The following is a 20,526-nucleotide window of genomic DNA, read 5'->3' as shown; positions in this document are numbered from 1 at the left end:
ATCTTATAAAGTAAAGTGTTGCTAAGTGGTTGCTAGGTAGTTGCTAGGCAGTTGCTAATGTAGTCCACATCGTTGCTTAGTGCTTGCTAATTGGTTGCTAGGCAGTTGCGAACATATTCCAGGTGGTTGCTAAGCTGTTGCTAACTTGTTGCTAGGCAATTCCTAACGTATTCCAAATGGTTTTTAAGTGGTTATTAGGCAGTTTCTAATATTTTCCAGGTGGTTGCTAACTGGTTGCTATGGTATCTGGGGTGGTTGCTAAGGTGTTGCTAGGTGGTTGCTAAGGTGTTGCTATGGTATCTGGGGTGGTTGCTAAGGTGTTGCTAGGTGGTTGCTAGAGGGTTGCTAGGTGGTTGCTAAGGTGTTGCTATGGGATTCGGGTGGTTGCTAAGGTGTTGCTATGGTATCCGGGTTGGTTGCTAAGGTGTTGCTAGGTGGTTGCTAAGGTGTTGCTATGGTATCCAGGGTGGTTGCTAAGGTGTTGCTAGGTGGTTGCTAAGGTGTTGCTAGGCGGTTGCTATGGTATCCAGGGTGGTTGCTAAGGTGTTGCTAGGTGGTTGCTAAGGTGTTGCTAGGTGGTTGCTATGGTGTTGCTGTGGTATCCGGGGTGGTTGCTAAGGTGTTGCTAGGTGGTTGCTAAGGTGTTGCTATGGTATCCAGGGTGGTTGCTAAGGTGTTGCTAGGTGGTTGCTAGGTGGTTGCTAGGGTGTTGCTAGGTGGTTGCTAAGGTGTTGATTTGGTATCCAGGGTGGTTGCTAAGGTATTGCTAGGTGGTTGCTAAGGTGTTGCTAGGTGGTTGCTAAGGTGTTGCTATGGTATCCGGGGTGGTTGCTAAGGTGTTGCTAGGTGGTTGCAAGGTGGTTGCTAAGGTGTTGCTAGGTGGTTGCTAGGGTGTTGCTAGGTGGTTGCTAAGGTTTTGCTAGGTGGTTGCTAAGGTGTTGCTATGGTATCCAGGGTGGTTGCTAAGGTGTTGCTAGGTGGTTGCTAAGGTGTTGCTATGGTATCCGGGGTGGTTGCTAAGGTGTTGCTAGGTGGTTGCTAAGGTGTTGCTATGGTATCCTGGGTGGTTGCTAAGGTGTTGCTAGGTGGTTGCTAGGCAGTTGCTAAGGTGTTGCTATGGTATCCTGGGTGGTTGCTAAGGTGTTTCTAGGTGGTTGCTAAGGTGTTGCTAGGTGGTTGCTAAGGTGTTGCTAGGTGGTTGCTAAGGTGTTGCTATGGTATCCGGGGTGGTTGCTAAGGTGTTGCTAGGTGGTTGCAAGGTGGTTGCTAAGGTGTTGCTAGGTGGTTGCTAGGGTGTTGCTAGGTGGTTGCTAAGGTTTTGCTAGGTGGTTGCTAAGGTGTTGCTATGGTATCCAGGGTGGTTGCTAAGGTGTTGCTAGGTGGTTGCTAAGGTGTTGCTATGGTATCCGGGGTGGTTGCTAAGGTGTTGCTAGGTGGTTGCTAAGGTGTTGCTATGGTATCCTGGGTGGTTGCTAAGGTGTTGCTAGGTGGTTGCTAGGCAGTTGCTAAGGTGTTGCTATGGTATCCTGGGTGGTTGCTAAGGTGTTTCTAGGTGGTTGCTAAGGTGTTGCTAGGTGGTTGCTAAGGTGTTGCTAGGTGGTTGCTAAGGTGTTGCTATGGTATCCGGGGTGGTTGCTAAGGTGTTGCTAGGTGGTTGCTAGGCGGTTGCTTAAGTGTTGCTATGGTATCCGGGGTGGATGCTATGGTGTGGTTGCTAAGGTGTTGCTAGGTGGTTGCTAAGGTGTTGCTATGGTATCCAGGGTGGTTGCTAAGGTGTTGCTAGGTGGTTGCAAGGTGGTTGCTAAGGTGTTGCTAGGTGGTTGCTAGGGTGTTGCTAGGTGGTTGCTAAGGTTTTGCTATGGTATCCTGGGTGGTTGCTAAGGTGTTGCTAGGTGGTTGCTAGGCAGTTGCTAAGGTGTTGCTATGGTATCCTGGGTGGTTGCTAAGGTGTTTCTAGGTGGTTGCTAAGGTGTTGCTAGGTGGTTGCTAAGGTGTTGCTAGGTGGTTGCTAAGGTGTTGCTATGGTATCCGGGGTGGTTGCTAAGGTGTTGCTAGGTGGTTGCAAGGTGGTTGCTAAGGTGTTGCTAGGTGGTTGCTAGGGTGTTGCTAGGTGGTTGCTAAGGTTTTGCTAGGTGGTTGCTAAGGTGTTGCTATGGTATCCAGGGTGGTTGCTAAGGTGTTGCTAGGTGGTTGCTAAGGTGTTGCTATGGTATCCGGGGTGGTTGCTAAGGTGTTGCTAGGTGGTTGCTAAGGTGTTGCTATGGTATCCTGGGTGGTTGCTAAGGTGTTGCTAGGTGGTTGCTAGGCAGTTGCTAAGGTGTTGCTATGGTATCCTGGGTGGTTGCTAAGGTGTTTCTAGGTGGTTGCTAAGGTGTTGCTAGGTGGTTGCTAAGGTGTTGCTAGGTGGTTGCTAAGGTGTTGCTATGGTATCCGGGGTGGTTGCTAAGGTGTTGCTAGGTGGTTGCTAGGCGGTTGCTTAAGTGTTGCTATGGTATCCGGGGTGGATGCTATGGTGTGGTTGCTAAGGTGTTGCTAGGTGGTTGCTAAGGTGTTGCTATGGTATCCATGGTGGTTGCTAAGGTGTTGCTAGGTGGTTGCTAAGGTGTTGCTATGGTATCCTGGGTGGTTGCTAAGGTGTTTCTAGGTGGTTGCTAAGGTGTTGCTAGGTGGTTGCTAAGGTGTTGCTATGGTATCCAGGGTGGTTGCTAATGTGTTGCTAGGTGGTTGCTAGATGGTTGCTAGGGTGTTGCTAGGTGGTTGCTAAGGTGTTGCTAGGTGGTTGCTAAGGTGTTGCTATGGTATCCAGGGTGGTTGCTAAGGTGTTGCTAGGTGGTTGCTAAGGTGTTGCTAGGTGGTTGCTAAGGTGTTGCTATGGTATCCGGGGTGGTTGCTAAGGTGTTGCTAGGTGGTTGCAAGGTGGTTGCTAAGGTGTTGCTAGGCGGTTGCTAAGGTGTTGCTATGGTGTCTAGGGTGGTTGCTAAGGTGTTGCTAGGTGGTTGCTAAGATGTTGCTATGGTATCTGGGGTGGTTGCTAAGGTGTTGCTAGGTGTATCTAACTGGTCGCTAGGCAGTTGCTACCATTTCTAAAGTGGTTGCTAAGCAGTTGCTAGGCAGTTGCTAACGTTTTCCAGGTGGTTGCTAAGGTGTTGCTATCTGGTTGCTAGGCAGTTGCTAACGTATTACACATGGTTGCTAAGTGGTTGCTAGGCAGTTGCTAATGTTTTCCAGGTGGTTGCTAAGGTGTATCTAACTGGTTCCTAGGCAGTAGTAGATAAAAAGAAAGAGTGTTAAATGTAGAAGTACAGAAAAAGGGAGAGCCTGAAATAGAGAAGTAGAGAGAAAATCAGCGTGAGAAGTAGAGAAAGAACACCCGAGAATGTGAGAAAAAGAGTGACAAGTAGAGAGAAATATTGAGCGAGAGAAAGAGAATTAGGGAAAAAGAGAGATCGAGAAATAAAGAAGTAGAGAAAGAAAAAGGATGTAGTAGAGAGATAGATAGAAAGAGAAAGCAAGACAGAAAAGTAGAGTGAAAGAGAAGTAGAGAGAAGAGCGAGAAATAAAGAGAGAGTAAGAGAGAAATAGAGAAATAGAAAAGTAGAAAGAAAGAGACATAGAAAAGTAGAGAGAGTGAGAAAGAGAGAGTGAGAAATAGAGAAGTAGAGAGAGAGTGAGAAAGAGAGAGTGAGAAATAGAGAAGTAGAGAGAGTGAGAAATAGAGACGTAGAGAGAGAGTGAGAAAGAGAGTGAGAAATAGAGAAGTAGAGAGAGAGTGAGAAATAGAGACGTAGAGAGAGAGTGAAAAAGAGAGTGAGAAATATAGAAGTAGAGAGAGTGAGAAATAAAGAGAAATAGAGACGTAGAGAGAGAGTGAAAAAGAGAGTGAGAAATATAGAAGTAGAGAGAGTGAGAAATATAGAAGTAGAGAGAGAGAGTGAGAAATAGAGACGTAGAGAGAGAGAGTGAGAAAGAGTGAGAAATAGAGAAGTAGAGAGAGTGAGAAATAGAGACGTAGAAAAGAGTGAGAAAGAGAGAGTGAGAAATAGAGAAGTAGAGAGAGAGTGAGAAATAGAGACGTAGAGAGAGAGTGAGAAATAGAGAAGTAGAGAGCAAAAGAGAGAGTGAGAAGTAGAGAGCAAAAGAGAGAGTGAGACAGAGAAGTAGAGAGCAAACGAGAGAGTGAGAAGTAGAGAAGTAGAGAGCAAAAGAAAGAGTGAGAAATAGAGAAGTAGAGAGAGAGTGGGAAAGATAGAGTGAGAATTAGAGAAGTAGAGAGAGAGTGAGAAAGAGAGAGTGAGATAGAGAAGTAGAGAGAGAGTGAGAAATAGAGACGTAGAGAGAGTGAGAAAGAGAGAGTGAGATAGAGAAGTAGAGAGAGAGTGAGAAATAGAGTGAGAAATAGAGACGTAGAGAGAGAGTGAGAAAGAGAGTGAGAAATAGAGGAGTAGAGAGCAAAAGAGAGTGAGAAATAGAGAAGTAGAGAGCAAAAGAGAGAGTGAGAAGTAGAGAAGTAGAGAGCAAAAGAAAGAGTGAGAAATATAGAAATAGAGAGAGAGTGGGAAAGAGAGTGAGAATTAGAGAAGTAGAGAGCGAAAGAGAGAGTGAGAAAGAGAGAGTGGTTGCTAAGCAGTTAATAGGTGGTTGCTAAACCCTGGCTGGGGTGCCGGGGTGTCCAAACTTTTGACTGATAGCTGCTCCATACAGCAGCTCCTCCATACACTCACAGTACTGGAGGAGCAGGGGAGAGAAGGGGTTCCGTGCGCAGAGCTACTCGTGTGCGAGATGGAACTCTGGGCCCCCCATTCATTTCTATGGGAAAACCTCGTACGAAAATTGTACGAAAACCGTACGTCGTATCGCTTCGCAACCTGCTATTAATTTAAAGATCTCGGTAAGATCTATAAGCTCGCCAAATTTGGTTTTCGTATCTCAAAAATTGTGGCGGTTACGGACGTTTAAAATTTCGCCCCATTCATTCCTATGGGGAAAAAATGCGTACGTTTACGAAGTTTTTACGAAAACCGTACGATAAATCGCTCCAAAAAGCACAAGCACGCTAAGTTGGCATAGGTCCTACGATCCGTGAAAGTTTCGTGATTCTACGTTGAAAGCTCTAGGAGGAGTAGCGTACAGAAAAAAAGGCGTAAGAATAATAATAATAACTAGAAAAGGCAAAGTTCGTGAACGAACTTTAAGTTGGCTTGTCAAATAGTTACTAAGTTGTGTAGAGTGGTGTGGAGTGTGTGGGGTGTGGAGTGGGTTGTGGAGTGTGTTTGGTGTGGTGTGTTTGGAATGTGGGGTGGAGTGTGGTGTATGTGTGGTGGAGTGTGGGCTGAGTTGTGTGTATTAGGTGTGGAGTGTGTGTGTTGTGGAGTGTGTGTGGTGTGGGGTTTGTGTGGTGTGGAGTGTGTGTGGTGTGGGGTATGTGTGGTTTGAAGTGTGTGTGGTGTGGGGTATGTGTGGTTTGAAGTGTGTGTGGTGTGGGGTATGTGTGGTTTGAAGTGTGTGTGGTGTGGGGTTTGTGTGGTGTGGAGCGTGTGTGGTGTGGGGTATGTGTGGTTTGAAGTGTGTGTGGTGTGGGGTATGTGTGATGTGGAGTGTGTGTGGTGTGGGGTGTGAAGTGTCTGTGGTATGTGTGTGGTGGAGTGTGTGTGGTGTGGGGTATGTGAGCTGTGGAGTGTGTGTGTGGTTGAAAGTGTGTGTGGTGTTGGGTATGAAGTGTGTGTGGGGTGGAGTGTGTGTGGTGTGGGCTATGTGAGCTGTGGAGTGTGTGTGGTTTAAAGTGTGTGTGGTGTGGGGTTTGTGTGGTGTGGGGTATGTGTGGTTTGAAGTGTGTGTGGTATGTGTGGTTTGAAGTGTGTGTGGTGTGGGGTTTGTGTGGTTTGAAGTGTGTGTGGTGTGGGGTTTGTGTGGTGTGGAGTGTGTGTGGTGTGGGGTATGTGTGGTTTGAAGTGTGTGTGGTGTGGGGTATGTGTGGTTTGAAGTGTGTGTGGTGTGGGGTATGTGTGGTTTGAAGTGTGTGTGGTGTGGGGTTTGTGTGGTGTGAAGTGTGTGTGGTGTGGGGTTTGTGTGGTGTGGAGTGTGTGTGGTGTGGGGTATGTGTGGTTTGAAGTGTGTGTGGTGTGGGGTATGTGTGCTGTGGAGTGTGTGTGTTGTGGGGTGTGAAGTGTGTGTGGTATGTGTGTGGTGGAGTGTGTGTGGTGTGGGGTATGTGAGCTGTGGAGTGTGTGTGGTGTGGGGTGTGAAGTGTGTGTGGTATGTGTGTGGTTTAAAGTGTGTGTGGTGTGGGGTATGAAGTGTGTGTGTGGGGTGGAGTGTGTGTGGTGTGGGCTATGTGAGCTGTGGAGTGTGTGTGGTTTAAAGTGTGTGTGGTGTGGGGTTTGTGTGGTGTGGAGTGTGTGTGGTGTGGGGTATGTGTGGTTTGAAGTGTGTGTGGTGTGGGGTATGTGTGGTTTGAAGTGTGTGTGGTGTGGGGTGTGTGTGGTGTGGGGTTTGTGTGGTGTGGAGTGTGTGTGGTGTGGGGTATGTGTGGTTTGAAGTGTGTGTGGTGTGGGGTATGTGTGGTTTGAAGTGTGTGTGGTGTGGGGTATGTGTGGTTTGAAGTGTGTGTGGTGTGGGGTATGTGTGGTTTGAAGTGTGTGTGGTGTGGGGTTTGTGTGGTTTGAAGTGTGTGTGGTGTGGGGTTTGTGTGGTGTGGAGTGTGTGTGGTGTGGGGTATGTGTGGTTTGAAGTGTGTGTGGTGTGGGGTATGTGTGGTTTGAAGTGTGTGTGGTGTGGGGTTTGTGTGGTTTGAAGTGTGTGTGGTGTGGGGTTTGTGTGGTGTGGAGTGTGTGTGGTGTGGGGTATGTGTGGTTTGAAGTGTGTGACGTGTGGGGTATGTGTGCTGTGGAGTGTGTGTGGTGTGGGGTGTGAAGTGTGTGTGGTATGTGTGGGGTGGAGTGTGTGTGGTGTGGGGTATGTGAGCTGTGGAGTTTGTGTGTGGTTTAAAGTGTGTGTGGTGTGGGGTATGAAGTGTGTGTGGGGTGGAGTGTGTGTGGTGTGGGCTATGTGAGCTGTGGAGTGTGTGTGGTTTAAAGTGTGTGTGGTGTGGGGTTTGTGTGGTGTGGAGTGTGTGTGTGGTGTGGGTTATGTGTGGTTTGAAGCGTGTGTGGTGTGGGGTATGTGTGGTTTGAAGTGTGTGTGTGTGGTGTGGGGTATGTGTGGTTTGAAGTGTGTGTGTAGTTAGTGTGTGTGTGGTGTGGGGTGTGTGTGTGGTGTGGGGTGTGTGTGTGGTGTGGGTTATGTGTGGTTTGAAGCGTGTGTGGTGTGGGGTATGTGTGGTTTGAAGTGTGTGTGTGTGGTGTGGGGTATGTGTGGTTTGAAGTGTGTGTGTAGTTAGTGTGTGTGTGTGGTGTGGGGTGTGTGTGTGGTGTGGGTTATGTGTGGTTTGAAGCGTGTGTGGTGTGGGGTATGTGTGGTTTGAAGTGTGTGTGTGTGGTGTGGGGTATGTGTGGTTTGAAGTGTGTGTGTAGTTAGTGTGTGTGTGTGGTGTGGGGTGTGTGTGTGGTGTGGGGTATGTGTGGTTTGAAGTGTGTGTGGTGTGGGGTATGTGTGGTTTGAAGTGTGTGTGGTGTGGGGTTTGTGTGGGGTGTGGGGTATGTGTGGTGTGTGGTGTATGTGTGTAGTGTGGTATTGGTTCTGGTGTGGGTTGTGTTCAGCAGTCTCTTCTCCATACAGATACAGTACTGAGGAGCAGGGCAGAGAGGGGGGCCGTGCGCAGGATCGGCTGGTGTGTGTGAGATGGCCAACATTCCGCCCATTCATTCCTATGGGGAAAGTTCGTACGATAATTTTACGAAAACCGTAAATCGTATCGGTGAGATCAGCATATCGTCTGAAACGTCTCTGCAAGTTCTGTATGTCTTGTGAATTTCGTGGTTCTGGCTTGAAAATTGTGACTTTTAGAGCAGTTTGAAAAAAGTGTGAATGGAAGTCTATGGGGAAAAAAGTGACTTTGACGGAACCGTGCTAGAACCCTGGTTCTCCGATCGCTTAGAAAAGCACAAGCACACTCCACGGCTATGGGTTCTACCATCCTGTGAAGTTTGGTGGTTCTAGCTCGAAAACTGTAGGAGGAGTAGCGTTGAGAAATTTTAGCGTAGAATAATAATAATAACTAGAAAAGGTAAAGTTCGTGAACGAACTTTAAGTTGGCTTGGAAAAGAACGCTAATAACGTTAAAAAGTTAAAATGGTTGCTAAGCTTTTTCCGTGTGAAGAGTCATTGATATGCTGTTAACGCTAAATGCTAAAAACGCTGACATCTAAAAACATTTGGTTAAACGCTGAAATCTAAAAACATTTGGTTAAACGCTGACATCTAAAAACGTTTGGTTAAACGCTGAAATCTAAAAACGCTTGTTTAAATGCTGAAATCGTAAAACTTTTGGTTAAACTTTTGATTGCTAATGTGTTGCTAGGCGGTTGCTATAATTTCTGAAAAGGTTGCTAAGCTGTTGCTAGGCAATTGCTAATGTTTTCCAGGTGGTTGCTAAGCTGTTGCTAACTGGTTGCTAGGCAATTGCTAACATATAACAGGTGGTTGCTAAGGTGTTGCTAGGTGGTTGCTAGGGTGTTGCTAGGTTGTTGCTATCATTTCTAAAGTGGTTGCTAAGTGGTTGCTAGGCAGTTGCTATCGTTTTCCTAGTGGTTGTTAAGGTGTTGCTAAGTGGTTGCTAGGCAGTTGCTATCATTTCTAAAGTGGTTGCTAGGCAGTTGCTAACGTTTTCCCAATGGTTGTTAAGGTGTTGCTAAGTGGTTGCTAGGCAGTTGCTTTCGTTTCTAAAGTGGTTGCTAAGTGGTTGCTAGGCAGTTGCTAACGTTTTCCAGGTCGTTGCTAAGTGGTTGCTAGGCAGTTGCTAACGTTTTCCAGGTGGTTGCTAGGCAGTTGCTAAGTGGTTGCTAGGCAGTTGCTAACGTTTTCCAAGTGGTTGCTAGGCAGTTGCTAAGTGGTTGCTAGGCAGTTGCTAACATTTTCCAGGTGGTTGCTAAGTGGTTGCTAGGTAGTTGCTAACATATTCCAGGTGGTTGCTAGGCAGCTGCTAAGTGGTTGCTAGGCAGTTGCTAACGTTTTCCAGGTGGTTGCTAAGTGGTTGCTAGGCAGTTGCTAACGTTTTCCAGGTGGTTGCTAGGCAGTTGCTAAGTGGTTGCTAGGCAGTTGCTAACGTTTTCCAAGTGGTTGCTAGGCAGTTGCTAAGTGGTTGCTAGGCAGTTGCTAACGTTTTCCAGGTGGTTGCTAAGTGGTTGCTAGGCAGTTGCTAACGTATTCCAGGTGGTTGCTAGGCAGTTGCTAAGTGGTTGCTAGGCAGTTGCTAACGTTTTCCAGGTGGTTGCTCAGTGGTTGCTAGGCAGTTGCTAACGTTTTCCAGGTGGTTGCTAAGTGGTTGCTAGGCAGTTGCTAACGTATTCCAGGTGGTTGCTAGGCAGTTGCTATGTGGTTGCTAGGCAGTTGCTAACGTTTTCCAAGTGGTTGCTAGGCAGTTGCTAAGTGGTTGCTAGGCAGTTGCTAACGTTTTCCAGGTGGTTGCTAAGTGGTTGCTAGGCAGTTGCTAACGTTTTCCAGGTGGTTGCTAGGCAGTTGCTAAGTGGTTGCTAGGCAGTTGCTAACGTTTTCCAAGTGGTTGCTAGGCAGTTGCTCAGTGGTTGCTAGGCAGTTGCTAACGTTTTCCAGGTGGTTGCTAAGTGGTTGCTAGGCAGTTGCTAAGGTTTTCCAGGTGTTTGCTAAGTGGTTGCTAACTGGTTGCTAGGCAGTTGCTATAATTTCTAAAGTGGTTGCTAAGTTGTTGCTAAGTGGTTGCTAGGCAGTTGCTAACGTTTTCCAGGTGGTTGCTAAAGTGTTGCTAAGTGGTTGCTAGGCAGTTGCTAACGTTTTCCAGGTGGTTGCTAAGCAGTTAATAGGTGGTTGCTAAAACCTGGCTGGGGTGCCGGGGTGTCCAAACTTTTGACTGATAGCTGCTCCATACAGCAGCTCCTCCATACACTCACAGTACTGGAGGAGCAGGGGAGAGAAGGGGTTCCGTGCGCAGAGCTGCTCGTGTGTGAGATGGAACTCTGGGCCCCCCATTCATTTCTATGGGAAAACTTCGTACGACAATTGTACGAAAACCGTACGTCGTATAACTTCGCAACCTCCTATTAATTTAAAGATCTCGATAAGATCTATAAGCTCGCCGAATTTGGTGTTCGTATCTCAAAAATTGTGGCAGTTACGGACGTTTAAAATTTGGCCCCATTCATTTCCTATGGGAAAAAAAAGCGCACGTTTACGAAGTTTTTACGAAAACCGTACGATAAATCGCTTAAAAAAGCACAAGCAACCTAATCGGGTATAGGTCCTACGATACTGCAAAGTTTCGTGATTCTACGTCAAAAGCCCTAGGAGGAGATGCGTATAGAAATTTGAGCGCGGAATAATAATAATAATAATAATAATAAGAAGATTACGAAGAACAGTAAGTTGGCTTTTCCAAGCCAACTTAATAAGAAGATTACGAAGAACAAGAAGTTGGCTTTTCCAAGCCAACTTAATAATAATAATAATAATAACTAGAAAAGGCAAAGTTCGTGAACGAACTTTAAGTTGGCTTGGAAAACAGCGCTAATAACGTTGAAAAGTTAAAATGGTTGTTAAGCTGTTTCTGTCTGAAGAGTCGTTGCTATGCTGTTAACTTTTGGCTAAAAGCTAATACCAAAAACGCTGTGATCTAAAAACGTTTGGTTAAACGCTTAAATCTAAAAACATTTGGTTAAACGCTGAAATCTAAAAACTTTTGGTTAATTGCTTACATTTAGAAATGTTTGGTAAAATGCTGAAATCTAAAAACTTTTGGTTAAACACTGAAATCTTAAAACATTTGTTTAAATGCTGAAATCTAAAAACTTTTGGTTAAACGCTGAAATCTTAAAACGTTTGTTTATATGTTGAAATCTAGAAACTTTTGGTTAAATGCTGAAATCTAAAAACTTTTGGTTACATGCTGAAATCTAAAAACTTTCCAGGTGGTTGCTTAGGTGTTGATATAGTATCTGGGGTGGTTGCTGAGGTGTTGCTAGGTGGTTGCTAAGGTGTTGCTATGGTATCCAGGGTGGTTGCTAAGGTGTTGCTAGGTGGCTGCTAAGGTGTTGCTATGGTATCCAGGGTGGTTGCTAAGGTGTTGCTAGGTGGTTGCTAAGGTGTTGCTATGGTATCCAGGGAGGTTGCTAATGTGTTGCTAGGTGGTTGCTAATGTGTTGCTATGGTTTCTGGGGTGGTTGCTAAGGTGTTGCTAGGTGGTTGCTAAGGTGTTGCTATGGTATCCGGGGTGGTTAATAAGGTGTTGCTAGGTGATTGCTAGGTGGTTGCTAAGGAGTTGCTAGGCGGTTGCTAAGGTGTTGCTATGGTTTCTGGGGTGGTTGCTAAGGTGTTGCTAAGTGGTTGCTAGGCAGTTGCTATCATTCCTAAAGTGGTTGCTAAGTGGTTGCTAGGCAGTTGCTAACATTTTTCACGTGGTTGCTAGGCCTTGCTGTCATTTCTAAAGTGGTTGCTAAGCTGTTGCTAGGCAGTTGCTAACGTTTTCCAGGTGGTTGCTAAGGTGTTGCTAACTGGTTGCTAGGCAGTTGCTATAATTTCTAAAGTGGTTGCTAAGTGATTGCTAGGCAGTTGCCAACGTTTTCCAGGTGGTTGCTAAGGTGTTTCTAACTGGTTGTGGTGTGGGTTGTAGAGTGTGTGTGGTGTTGAGTGTGTGTGGTGTGGGGCGTGTGTGGTGTGTGGAGTGCGTGGTGTGGCTAAGGTGTTGCTAACTGGTTGTGGTGTGGGCTGTAGAGTGTGTGTGGTGTGGAGTGTGTTGGGTGTGGAGTTTGTGGGGTGTGTAGAGTGCGTGGTGTGGTGTGGGGTGTATGTGGGGTGTGCTGTGGAGTGTGTGTGTGTGGTATGGAGTGTGTGGAGTGTGGGGTGTGTCAGGTGTGGAGTGTGTGGTGTGGGGTAGGTGTGGTGTGAACTGTGTGTGGTATGTGTGGGGTGGAGTATGTATGGTGTGGGGTGTATGTGGTGTGGAGTGTGTGGTGTATGTGTGGTGGAGTGTGGGGTGTGTGTGGTGTGAACTGTGTGTGGTATGTGTGGGGTGGAGTGTGTATGGTGTGGGGTATGTGAGCTGTGGAGTGTGTGTGTGGTATGGAGAGTGTGGGGTATGTGTGGTGTGGGGTGTGAAGTGTGTGGTATGTGTGGGGTGGAGTGTGTGTGGTGTGGGGTATGTGAGCTGTGGAGTGTGTGCGTGGTATGGAGAGTGTGGGGTATGTGTGGTGTGGGGTGTGAAGTATGTGTGGGGTGGGGTATATGAGCTGTGGAGTGTGTGTGTGGTATGGAGTGTGTGGGGTGTGGGGTATGTGTGGTGTGGCGTGTGTGGTGTGAAGTGTGTGTGGTATGTGTGGGGTGGAGTGTGTGTGGTGTGGGGTGTGTGAGCTGTGGAGTGTGTGTGTGTTTTAAAGTGTGTGTGGTGTGGGGTATGAATTGTGTGTGGGGTGGAGTGTGTGTGGTGTGGGCTATGTGAGCTGTGGTGGTTTAAAGTGTGTGGTTTAAAGTGTGGTGTGGGGTTTGTGTGGTGTGGAGTGTTTGTGGTGTTGGGTATGTGTGGTTTGAAGTGTGTGTGGTGTGGGGTATGTGTGGTTTGAAGTGTTTGTGGTGTGGGGTTTGTGTGGTTTGAAGTGTGTGTGGTGTGCGGTTTGTGTGGTGTGGAGTGTGTGTGGTGTGGGGTATGTGTGGTTTGAAGTGTGTGTGGTGTGGGGTGTGTGCGGTGTGGGGTGTGAAGTGTGTGTGGTATGTGTGGGGTGGAGTGTGTGTGGTGTGGGGTATGTGAGCTGTGGAGTTTGTGTGTGGTTTAAAGTGTGTGTGGTGTGGGGTTTGTGTGGTGTGGAGTGTGTGTGTGGTATGTGTGTGGTGTGGGGTATGTGTGGTTTAAAGTGTGTGGTGTGGGGTATGTGTGATGTGGAGTGTGTGTGGTATGTGTGGTTTGAAGTGTGTGTGGTGTGGTGTATGTGTGGTGTGGAGTGTGTGGGGTGGAGTGTGTTTGGTGTGAGGTATGTGTGGTGTGGAATGTGTGTAGGGTGTGGTGTGGACTGTGTGTGGTGTGAGGTGTGTGGTGTGTAGAGTGTATGTGGTGTGGGCTGTGGAGTTTGTGTGGTGTGGAGTGAGTGTGGGGAGTGGACTGTGTGTTGTGTGGTGAGTGTGTGGAGTGTGTGTGGTGTGGGGTGTGAAGTGTGTGGTGTGGGGTATGTGTGGTTTGAAGTGTGTGTGGTGTGGGGTATGTGTGATGTGGAGTGTATGTGGTGTGGGGTATGTGTAATGTGGAGTGTGTGTGGTGTGGGGTGTGAAGTGTGTGGTGTGGCGTATGTGTGGTTTGAAGTGTGTGTGGTGTGGGGTATGTGTAATGTGGAGTGTATGTGGTGTGGGGTATGTGTGGTTTGAAGTGTGTGTGGTGTGGTGTATGTGTGGTGTGGTGTGGGGTATGTGTGGTTGGGTAGTAAAGTGTGTGTCGTGTGCGTGCGTGTAGTGTGGTGTGTGTGTAGTGTGGTATTGGTTCTGGTGTGGGTTGTGTTCAGCAGTCTCTTCTCCATACAGATACAGTACTGAGGAGCAGGGCAGAGAGGGGGGCCGTGCGCAGGATCGGCTGGTGTGTGTGAGATGGCCAACATTCCGCCCATTCATTCCTATGGGGAAAGTTCGTACGATAATTTTACGAAAACCGTAAATCGTATCGGTGAGATCAGCATATCGTCTGAAACGTCTCTGCAAGTTCTGTATGTCTTGAGAATTTCGTGGTTCTAGCTCGAAAATTGTGACTTTTAGAGCCGTTTGAAAAAAGTGTGAATGGAAGTCTATGGGAAAAAATCTGACTTTGGCGGACCACCGATCGGACCCTGGTGGTCCGATCACTTAGAAAAGCACAAGCACACCCCGCGGCAATAGGTTCTATCATCTTGTGAAGTTTGGTGGTTCTAGCTTGAAAACTGTAGGAGGAGAAACTGTTTATAAAAAGTTTATAGAATAATAATAATAACTAGAAAAGGCAAAGTTCGTGAACGAACTTTAAGTTGGCTTGGAAAAGTACGCTAATAACGTTTAAAAGTTAAAATGGTTACTAAGCTGTTTTTGTCTGAAGAGTGTGAAGAGTTGTTGATATGCTGTTAACTTTTGGCTAAACGCTAAATACCAAAGTCCAAAAACATTTGCCGAAAATCTAACGTCCAAAAATTTTTTGGCTAAAAGCTAAAGTCCAAAAACTTTTGGCTAAACTATGGCTAATAAAGCAGTGTTCAAAAACGTTTGGCTAAATGATGGAATTCAAATACTTTAGCTAATAGAGAAGTGTCCAAACCCCTTTGGCTAAATATTGAAATTTTAATACTTTAACTAATAAAGGAGTGTCCAAAAACTTTTGGTTAAAAGTGGGTGAGAAAGCTACAAAGCAGTTTATTCAGCAGCTCCTCCAAACACACAGTACAGAAGAACAATGCAGAAAGGGTTGTCACCGCTAGGTGGCAGTAAAACTGTAAATGTGCACTCAAGCTTATAAAGGAGGGAGCGCACTCATTCCATCTGAAGTGCCCTGGATTAACTTAGTTTTTAAACTTTAAATTTTACACCCACTGAAGCACTGAATTTTACCTTGAACTCTTAAAACATGTTACCGTGTTTTTCATTGCCTTTTGTCTGAAATATGATGCACGGGGTGTGTGTAAATTTGTTGTTATCTAAATAATGCAATTCTTAGGGAGTAGGGAAGAAGGGAGCATGTAGTCAAATGGATGTACCCACAGACGTGGCCTAAGAGCGCGTGCGTCAAAGGAGCGGATCATTGCGGTCTCTGAGGTAAGTAGAGCTGACGGCTCTGGAATGAGTTTCTGTGTGGGAAAAGGTGAAAACACGGCGAAATACGCCCCTTTTAATGTCCACTTCGTGTATTTAGTTAGATAGTTGACTAATATGTATAAACTACTTAACAGCGTGTGTTAATATAGCTAAAACGTCGTTATATCTGTGTTTGTATAATGCTAGGTTAGCGTGCTAGCTAACACTACAGGCAGCTCAGAGAGGCAAGCTAGCATTAGCTCTGATACAGGGAATTCCTGCTTTAATCACAGATTAATTTTACACTCATACACAGAATTCGGGTAGCTGAATGTTCCAGAAACAAAAGATGACCCGAGCTAACCCGGCTAACTATTGGGCTTTTCAGTTATAAACTAATGTGGCAGTATTTTAGTTAGCGGTTAGCTATCCACTGCAGCCTGACCTGCCCTGAAAACCGGTTTAAGCCGGTTCAGCTAACCCAGCACGCTCTGCCACTGATTCTGACTGAACGCTGGCGCAGCAGTGGAAATTCTTATTATCTGAATAATGTGAATATTTTATCAGCAGTTTAAATATATTATATATATTAAATATTATTTCTCAGTTTCTGGTTCATTATCTGTTAACGAAATATTGTCACTATTAGTAACAAGTTTACCGTTTTGTTGTTAGTAAATGCAGCTACAGTATGATCAGAATACACAATAACGCGCCCTGACCCGCCCGCGGGCCAAAACAAATTTCACACTTAATGTCTGGCTGTGTTTATGAATAATTATAGGCTCAATATAGACACCCAATATGCCATATTAAAGCTTAGAATCTCTGCTTTCTTAGTTATTTAGCATATTTAGCTGTATTTCCTTTCAGAAAATAAAAAAAATCAGTTAATTATTAATTAGTTGCTAGATATATGCATTTTCAATCACTTTCTTTTTTTGTCAACAGTTGCAGTACTGACATTCATTGTGTGAGTAAACACTTCCAGTACATTTCAATGATACATGTCTCGAGTAATTTAGTTAGAGCTGTCAACTAACTTAATTGAATGCTTGTATGTTCTTTATTAAAGTTGTATTAATTCTGCTATCAGAAAGTAGGGTTTAAACATCTATTAAACTATTCAGAACTGTTGTTAAGAACTCCCACATTTAGTTACTGTAATAATTTGTTGCCAATAAATCCTTTAACATGCTTTGTTGTATGAAGCTCATGAATTGTTTTTTTTTTTCAGTTTTGAATTCTTTGCAACATACTGGCCTTTCTTTTTACATTTTTACTAATATACATTTTTCTTTTCTGCAGTTGCTGATCTTGACGTTCCAAGTGTAAGTTAACCATTTAAATGCATAAGTACAATGTGTTGCCATTTTAAATGAACTTTTCGTTCTCATAGTAAGTTGAAAATAAATTCTTCAATAAGCCTGGTTTCTCAAATTAATAAGGTTTATTACATTGCACAGTGCTCAATAATGGCACTTTAATTATACTATAAAATTCTGATAAATAGTTATATTAATTAGTCAATGAATTATTTCTTGTCTGCTTTAGTTGTAGTTAATTAAACCAGTGTTTCCTAGCTTGTTTTAGTCGTAACACACTAAAAAGGATAATCTGATTTATGATTAATTTACCAAGTGTCCAATTTCTTCCTTTTTCTTATTTTACAGGAACAAGAAAGAGAGAGAACTACAGTGCTTGTAAGTACAGACAATTAACTGATTTAACAATTGATTAGTACCAGCACTTTTAAATAAATTATAATTAGAAATTAGAGTTTGAGATTGAGATTAGAGATTTAATGCTGCACTGTGTATAATAAACCAATAGGTTTATAGGTTTACAGACTCTGGAAACTCACCAAGTAAGCCCACCAGTGTGCTGTGCCCATTGTAACATTTACAAAAGGGATAACATTAGTCAACAGCCGAAGACAACTTCACACACTAGAAATTGTAACTGGACAATACTCTGGAGTAATTAGTTACTGATAGTTACTGACTGGACTGGACTGTTGCTCTCTTGTGCCAATATCATCTTTTTAAAAGTAAATTCTGCGTTTCATTTGTAATAAACTATTTGGAGTCACTGAGTCTAAAGTAAAAAAAAAAAAAAGAAAATTGAAGTTTGCTACACGTAATGGGTAGAAAATGACTTCTTAACTAAACTACGCACCCAGTAATGTTAAAATATGATTGCTGCATATTAAAAGTTAAAAGGTGTCATTCCGATGTTTTTGTTTCTCTTTTTTTACAATTTCAGGGTTCCCTGTTATTGCCTGGTAGGGGTGACCCGAGGCCTTGCTACCAGGTTACAAGTTTACCTGGTAAGTTTATATTTCAATGATACTTCAGAGATATGGAGGACCAAAAATGACATAAGTATAAATAAATAAATGCATATATAAATGTAGAAATAAATGAATAAATAAATAAATACAAGCATAAATAATTGTAAAGGTAAATAAATAAATACATTTCTTATTTATTGATTGATTTTATTTATTTATTCATTCATTTATTTCAACATTTCTACATTTATTTATTTATTTCCACATTTCTTCATTTATTTATTTCTGCATTTGTATGGTAATTAGGTAGGTGGTCCTATCCTCGCTCTAAAGCAGGATTGGTTGCGGCTCACTCGCGCGCCAGGACACAGCAGCTCGCGTGCCAGTGTTGCGGTGAATTCAGTCCCTCTGTTCCCCCTTCACTGCGCATGTCGCAGCTCAGATAGGCCCCATTTGTTCTCATTTGCGCTCTTCTTTCAGTTTCTTTGCGTCGGCGACGTTTTACTTCTGTTGTAAAAAAAAAAAAAAAAACTTAAATTCATACTTAAAAGTGTAAAAAATTGTGAGAATAGGTTTAAATGCTCATTAAAAACATACAATGACTAGATTTCGTTCTGTTGTCCGCTCCGTGCAATAGACTGAGTTCAGCTGATCTAGTGTACCGTTTATATAAAGCTATATTATTCTGTTCAGACTCCAGTAAGTATGGTTTATTGGGATTCTCTAGTCTCACCAAATTTCATATAAAATAATACCACAGACCAACTGCTGTGCCATGTAATGTAGTTTATTTATATTAGCAATAAATATTTCAAACATTTATACATGTATTTACCTAATTTAGTGAGTGTGGTGAGACGAGACAATCCCAATAAACCATACTTACTGGAGTGTAAACAGAATAATATAGCTTTATATAAATGGTACGGCTAAATCCACTAGATCAGTTGAACTCAGTCTATTGCACGGAGCGGAAAACGAAGCGAAATCTAGTCATAGTATGTTTTTAATGAGCATTTAAACCTATTCTGACTATTTTTAACACTTTAAAGTATGAAATTAGAAGTAAAAAGTCGCAAACGCGAAGAATCAGAAAAAAAAGAGCGCAAACAAGAACAAATGGAGCCTTTCTTGCTCCTGACCCTGCTTTAGAGTGAGGATAGGACCGCGTTCCTAATTAACATACAAATGCAGAAATACAGAAATAAATAAATAAATGAATAAATAAATAAAAGCGCATATAAGTGAATAAATAAATAAATCAATAAATAAGAAATGTATTTATTTTAATTATTTACCTATACAATTATTTATGCGTGAATTTATATTTATTCATTTATTTATATCTACATTTATATGTGCATTTATTTATTTATACATTTTTGGTCCTTCATACAGGGATAGCTCTTTGTAGTTTTGTATATTGCACGGTGCAGTACTGATATGGATATGTGTAACTTTTTGTTTTCCCATTTTGTTTTCACAGGTTTTGAAGATCTCTCTTTTTCTTTATTCCCAATCCCCCTTTTCTATCATCTCTTTTTTCGTCCAATCCCCTTTCTATCCACTTGCACCTGCAAGTACAACGATAAAGGGCATTCAGTTGAACCCCTGAAAACGGAACTCTTGAAAAATAACCCCTTGAAATCTAAACTCTTGAAAAATAACCCCTTGAAATCTAAACTCTTGAAAAGGAAGGGCATTCAGTTGACCCCTGAAAAACGGCTTCGTAGGGCATTCAGTTGACCCCTGAAAAACGGCTTCGTAGGGCATTCAGTTGACCCCTGAAAAACGGCTTCATAGGGCATTCAGTTGACCCCTAAACAACGGTTTGAAAAGGGCATTCAGTTGACCCCTGGAAACGGAAATCTTGAAAAATAACTCCTTGAAATCTAAACTCTTGAAAAGGAAGGGCATTCAGTTGACCCCTGAAAAACGGCTTCATAGGGCATTCAGTTGACCCCTAAACAACGGTTTGAAAAGGGCATTCAGTTGACCCCTGGAAACGGAAATCTTGAAAAAAGATCCCCTTGGCAAACTTGTTTCCCTCGTTTAACCCTGTATAGTGTTTCCTTGTGATTGGTTTCAGGTCAGACAATTCTCTAAAGAAGCAAACTCTTCACCCGAAGACAGTCATCACATTGACCGCGGCATCTGGAGCTGAAGACACGAACATTCACATTATCGACTGAAGCTGCAGTTACCTGTCATTTCTTATAGCAGTATATTGTGATTTAAAAACATACAGCTTCTTACAGTGTGTACATACCACATTTAATACATTTAGTAAAAAATACAGTCTATTAAAATATTTGTTGCTGAACCTTTTTACACATTAAATACGTAATTATTTCATAAAAAGTTATTTCTTTTAGCAGTTGTCTTTTGTAAGCTTGTTTCCTACAGAGGTATAATCACATTTTTGGGTTGTGAGTGTGTTTTAAGGAGATACAATTGCATCTAGATACTGGATTGTAGTATATAAGAAAGCTGTTTGAGTGTACAATTTAAGGGGAAAATTACGTTTTGAGAAGTTATTAATAAAAAAAAGAATTTTTACATATATATATATTTTTTCATTTAGTTGACTGCATTTTATTGTAATTTTTTGTCAGCCAGTTATTTCTGCAATTAATTTATCTTTTTCTATAATCCTTATATACAAATCTTTTTCAATTGTACTTTTACTATAAACAAATTTTACAGACGTCTGCTTCAGTGTAGCCACTGGTAAAACTGCAAGGGTATCTTGGTCATATCTACATATCTTTTGGAAAAGTTTAAAGCCCTACTTTATTTGGTAAGTTTGTGTTAATAAAAAAAGCATTACTACCTTACAGCAGTATTTATCAAACATTACTGGGTTATTGTACTTTATAAAATTATAAACCATTAGACAAGTGTATACGTTACAGCAGTGTTTAAACATATTACTGGGTTATTGTAATTTATACAAATTTAAGCCATTAGACAAGCGTACACCACAGCAGTATTTATCAAATATTTTACTGGGTTATTGTAAATTGTAAACCATTACACAATCATATCTTAAAGAAATATTTTGGGAAAAGTAATACATTTTACTGGGTAAGACTTTATTGTGGGCTGCACTGTTTATATATTTGTAGCCATTTTACTAGCTTGATATTTCTGATTAATATAAACACTAGTGCTAGTAAGTTACAGAGTTTATCAAACAAGCTATTATAATTTTCCATATCTGGAAGACAGGGTTTTATTAAGAATTTTTATGTATATATATTTTTTCATTTAGTTGACTACATTTTATTGTAATATTTTTTGTCAGCCAGTTATTTCTGCAATTAATTTATCTTTTTCTATAATCCTTACATACAAACCCTTTTCAATTGTACTTT

The 20,526-nt window shown here is 42.8% G+C and overlaps 1 protein-coding gene and 1 long non-coding RNA gene across 3 annotated transcripts in view; one reads left to right on the top strand and one right to left on the bottom strand.

The window, feature by feature from the left end:
• The window catches only part of LOC111190897 (uncharacterized), a 176,641-nt gene that overhangs the window by 39,993 nt on the left and 116,122 nt on the right, over positions 1-20,526 (bottom strand). The gene's annotated exons all lie outside the window — the stretch shown is intronic.
• LOC125785688 (uncharacterized) lies at positions 14,652-19,712 on the top strand. Of its 2 annotated transcripts, none has more exons than XR_007428010.1 (6): positions 14,652-14,877; positions 15,808-15,829; positions 16,165-16,187; positions 16,530-16,559; positions 17,122-17,185; positions 18,636-19,712. It is a non-coding gene; the product is annotated as an uncharacterized LOC125785688 (long non-coding RNA). The 2 variants fall into 2 exon arrangements; XR_007428011.1 differs by lacking the exon at positions 14,652-14,877 and adding an exon at positions 14,899-14,923.

The sequence above is a fragment of the Astyanax mexicanus genome, chromosome 21, assembly GCF_023375975.1.
Source record: "Astyanax mexicanus isolate ESR-SI-001 chromosome 21, AstMex3_surface, whole genome shotgun sequence".
NCBI classification, from domain to species: Eukaryota; Metazoa; Chordata; class Actinopteri; order Characiformes; family Acestrorhamphidae; genus Astyanax; species Astyanax mexicanus.
The sequence above is the reverse complement of the archived record's forward strand: the minus strand, read 5'-3'. Positions and strand labels throughout refer to the sequence as shown.